Below are 5447 nucleotides of genomic sequence, written 5' to 3' on the forward strand. Positions count from 1 at the left end.
TTGATTCTTTTCCAAGATTATTTTAGTCTTTGTCTTGATCAGTTACACCAAGGCATCATATTCCTCACTAAAAAAATAATTGTTTTCCATATAATATATTATTCTGATGAAACTTTTAAACTTAATTAAGTTCTTTTTCTCCCTAATGTTCATTTTTTAAATATTATTGATTGTCCTCCTATGCATTATTTAATTTTTCTCTAGTCCCTTTTCTTTTGCTACAAAATGTGCTCCTTACACAATCTTCTTCCCTCTTAATCTATAAATTCATTATTCTTCTCATAGATACTACAGTTATTATGGGATTGCTTGATGACCATATGACTTTAGCATAGGTACTTACAATTCAAAGGAGTTGAAAATTATGCATAAATTATTAGTGTGTTGACTGTGACATGTATCATATCACTGTTCACACATTAATATTTTCATGTTTCTGCTTGTTTCAGCTTGATAACATTGACTTAGACTTATCACAGTCCTTGGAGCTATATTATCCCATAACTTCACAGCTCCTACTCCAGAATCAAAGCTTCCTTCAGCTTACACTTGTTCTATTTAGGTGGGTTAAAAGTTGAAACATTTCAGAACTTTTTATACATTATATTTCATCATCAGGCTGCATCTAAAACTATATAAGAAATGCTTATACATTATAAGTCTATCGAACTTTAAAATAGTGATGAATTTAAAATACTTCAATATCTAGTTCTGGAGGTACATTGAATCTAAATAATTAATCTTGTCCTGTTAACAAAGATGGCTTATAGTTCTGCTTTGCTAACTACTTTTAATGTGAATTTTTTAAGAACTATACCAGCAAATGCTTGAACGAATGAAAGAAAGAAAGCAATTATTGGTTATGAAATTCTTGAATAATATACAGTTAATAGCTTAGAAGTTAGTTGAAGATAATTACAACCTCACAAGATGTACAAAATAATGAGTCAATCCTATGTATTATATACTCAAATGAAGTCTTCATTTACTTTATTATATATCTTGTGTTCTTATTTGATATAATTAATGGGTCAATTAGATTTCATATAATTTCAGTTCTGCAATTTTAATATATAAGAACTTCAAACTGATTCTTTAAGAATTAAATATTAAACATAAAAAGGTCAACTGAACTTGAACACCCCCTAAACTCAATCATTATGTTCCAATTAGTTATCAAGTTATCTACGTGCTTTGACACGACTATGTTTCCTCAATTGTGAAACACGGAGACATTTGGGTTAGGAACCAGCGGATAATTACTTATTAAGCCACGTATCATCAAATTATTGATGTAAAAGTAGAAGAGTAATAATAACCCACCTATATGCATTGACTATAGATAAATACGGGATGTGTTGTTCAGCTTCTCCTTTATATTGGTCATATTTCTACTATAGATTTTGATACTTTCAGTTTGGGTATTTCTAAGCATAAAACTATCCTCTATGTTATCGCTTTTACCATTTTGATTTACCAATTTCCATTTCTATATTGGTTAGTTCGCCAACCCATACATTATATTGTAATACTATATTAATTTATCATTTTATTATTTCTCAGATTAATATAATATACCTCTTTTTCTTTTTCTTTTTTAAGGAAGGAATTTTATTTTCCATTACAAATATTTGGCATTGGACCCAGAGTTTCTTTCTTCCAGTAATTTTTTTTTGAAAGTGCAGAATTATTCAATGAGTAAGCAAATTTCTCACATTTTTCTATTAGCTGTGTATTATCCTGTATGCTAGTAAGTGTGTGTTTTATTATACGGCTTAAGAGTTATTCTCCCATTCTATATCAAGTGTTAATTATTCACTTTTTTCTCGTGGTCTGACTTTGCTTTATGATTTGTCGTCGTTCCATTTTTATTAAACTAGATATCGATAAGAGTTGGATTTCAAAGTCGCGAGTTGGTGCAGAATATAGGAACGATTTGACCAGATTCTTAGATTTTGCATTTGCCTCCGATGGGATGATACGTTGTCCATGTCCGAAGTGAGGGTTCCGCCTCTTACGAAATAGAAAGGATGCGTTCGATCATTTGGTGATAAACCATTTCTCGTCTAGTTACACATTTTGGATCCATCACGATGAGAGACGCGGGGTCGAGAGCTCTTGTGACGGACAAGAAGATCAATCTGAACAAAATTTCAACGCCCCGATGCTTGATATGGTCCACGAGGCAATCAACTTCTCAGGACTTCCCGACCACGAAGAAGACTCAGAGAATGAACATGACAGCGGCGCTTTGGATGAGTTGCCTTACTTATACAATGAACCTAGTTGAGAGACCCGCAACTTTCACGACCTACTCGAAGATGGGGAGCAGGAGTTATACCCAGGATGTTCAAAGTTCTCTAAGTTGTCTTTCTTGGTGAGACTCTATCACATAAAGTCCATGTGCGGAGTGAGCGATAAGGCCTTCGGAATGATATTGGAGTTGCTCGCAGACGCCTTTGAGCATGCTCGGATTCTATCCACTGTGCACGATGGCAAGAAAGTCATAAGAAAACTCGGTCTCGCGTACAAGAAGATAGATGCATGTCCAAATGACTGCATGCTATACCAGGGCAACGACCAAGAGCTGACCAAATGCAAGCAGTGTGGGACATCGAGATGGAAGCATAAGACTAAGAAGAACTCTATGGTGAGGATCAAGATGGTTGTTAAGAAGAATGGCAAACCACAAGCGGTGAAGATTCTTCGTTACTTTCCCCTTATTCCACGATTGCAGAGGTTATATATGTCTAGTAAGACAGCCGTTGACATGCTGTGGCATAAGAGAGGTCCTAACTCTGATGGTATGTATAGGCATCCAAGGGACGCCGAGGCATGGAAGTCATTGACATACGATATCCCGACTTCTCTCGTGATCCGCGCAGTGTTCGCCTAGCATTAGCTAGCGATGGCTTTAACCCTTTTGGGAACATGAGCTCGAAGTACTTAATTTGGCCCGTGGTTCTTATCCCGTATAACATGCCGCCCTAGATTTGCATGAAACCCACTTTGTTTATCCTCTCTATGATTATTGCTGGTCCTAAAATGCCTGAAAATGACATAGATGTGTACCTAGAGCCGTTGATCACTGAGTTGAAGCAATTATGGAGGGGTGTTGAAACTTATGATGCAGTCGAGAAAAAAACCTTCAAGATGTATGCTGCGTTGATGTGAACAATCAGTGATTTTCCAAAATTGGGCAACTTATCTGGGTGGAACACGTACGGTGGGAGAGTTTGTCCTGTGTGCAATTTAGATGCTGAAACTAACTGGCTCACACACAGCCAGAAATGGTGTTTCATGGGTCATCGTCGCTTTCTGAATCATGACCACAAATATAGAAAAGACCGGTACTCCTTTGATGGAAAGATAGAGGATAGAGGCCCACCTATCAAAGTCTCTGGTGGAGACATTGTCCGGCAGTTAGAAGGTGTGCATGTCCAACTTGGCAAGGTGCAATTGGTTACGGGGAAAAGGACACGTGGACAGCAAACTGCCGTGCAAGACGAGACTCCTTGGAAGAAGAGGAGTATATTCTTTGAGCTGCCATATTGGGAGAACAATGGATTACGTCACAACCTTGATGTCATGCACATAGAGAAGAATGTGTGCGACAACATAGTTTTCACCATAATGAACGAGAAAGGTAAGTCTAAAGACCACATTAAAACTCGAAGAAACCTCCAGTCGATGGGAATCAAGCATGATTTGTGGCCACGGGAAGATGGAAAGTACCCATCCACCATCTTTACTATGACCAATCCACAGAAGGAGCTCTTTCTAAGGACTATCAAGAACGTGGTCTTTCCAGATGGATACTCTAGCAACATTTCCCGCTGTGTGAACTTACGACAGCGCAAGTTGTCGGGCCTAAAAAGCCACGACTGTCACATTCTAATGGAATATCTACTTCCAATCGCGTTAAGGAATGCATTGCCTCCCCCAGTGTCTTCTGTCCTAGCGGATTTGTCATCCTTTTTTCGCCGATTATGCAGCAAATCCATAGACCCTCAATAACTTCCTCTCCTTCATAATCACGTGGTTCATACTCTGTGTCGCATGGAGATGATTTTCCCTCCTTCTTTCTTCATAGTCATGGTTCACTTGATAGTGCATCTGGTCAAGGAGGTGCGTCTCGGTGGCCCAGTGCATTATCGGTGGATGTACCCAATTGAAAGGTTATTATCAAACAAAATTTTTATTTTGCTTTTAATCAGTGCTTATGACACGTGTTATATTCCCAAAGGTACCTATGCCATCTCAAGTAGTACGTGCATAACAGATCACAACCAGAGGGCTCAATTGCAGAGGGATACTTATCTGAGGAGATTCTCGTATTCTGTTCAAGGTACCTAGATAATGTCGAGAGTAGGATTAATCGACCAATGCGTGTTGACGATCGACCGCGTGAACTTATGGCTGATGAGAGTGCAACCATGTTCCCCGAGGTTGGAAAGGCTGTCGGGGCTACTTCTTTTTACACCCTCACACCAATTGAAAAATTCCAAGCTCACCGTCATGTATTGGTCAATTGTCTGGCCTTGGAAAAATTTATAGAGTAAGTGCATTTGAAAGTATCGATTTCGTATGATCTACTAAAGTTGGAGAACCTGACACCAAATTGTTATGACGTTTCCAGTGAGTATAGGGTGATCACAAAGAGAAGGTTACAAAGTAGGACAAGGTTCCAGTCTCACATAGACAGTGATGTGCATAGAGAATTTCCCGATTGGTTCAAGCGTCAGGTGAATCCTGGTATCATTAATCTATTTACATATTCAAATGGTGTCATATTGTTCGTAACCCAAGATAATGAACATCTAATTTGTTCACTACCAGGTTCCATTGGGAAGCAGCATGCACCCGAACGAATTGCAGTGGCTTGCATGTGGGCCCAATGTTCAAGTTAGCTGTTATACATCTTACAACGTAAATGGATTTAAGTTCAGAACCCTCTCGAGAGAGGAAGGGTTGAAAACCCAAAATAGTGGGGTGTATGTCACTTCTGACACTAGGAGTTATGCAAGCAAGCGCGACAGTAATATTGCTGTTGGTAGCGTCTCGTATTACAGAAAACTAGTAGACATCATTGAGTTAAATTACAGTGGTCAATTCATAGTCGTCTTGTTTAGATGTATCTGGGCAAACACCACCTCTGACAGAGGCATAAAACAAAACTCTTTGGAACACATAGTGGTTAACTTCTCTCATCCAATTCATACCAGTGATCGATACGATGATGAACCGTACATTCTTGCATCCGAGGCTCGCCTAGTATACTATGTGGAGGATGACGCAGATAAAGAATGGAGTGTGGTAGTCCATGTGAACCCAAGGGACATGTTTGAAATGGGTGAAGATATAGGACAATGTCAGTTCGAACTTTCTCCCCAACCGATTCTGATTGGGTTGACTGAGTTTGACGTCGAAGGTTTGTCATTGAGACG

The 5447-nt window shown here is 38.8% G+C and overlaps 1 pseudogene; it reads left to right on the forward strand.

The window, feature by feature from the left end:
- The first annotated feature begins 1744 nt into the window (after positions 1 to 1744).
- On the forward strand, positions 1745 to 4017 carry LOC148572434 (uncharacterized; annotated as a pseudogene).
- Positions 4018 to 5447: the final 1430 nt, after the last annotated feature.

The sequence above is a fragment of the Arachis ipaensis genome, chromosome B3, assembly GCF_059453495.1.
Source record: "Arachis ipaensis isolate K30076 ecotype BB chromosome B3, ASM5945349v1, whole genome shotgun sequence".
Taxonomy (NCBI): domain Eukaryota; kingdom Viridiplantae; phylum Streptophyta; class Magnoliopsida; order Fabales; family Fabaceae; genus Arachis; species Arachis ipaensis.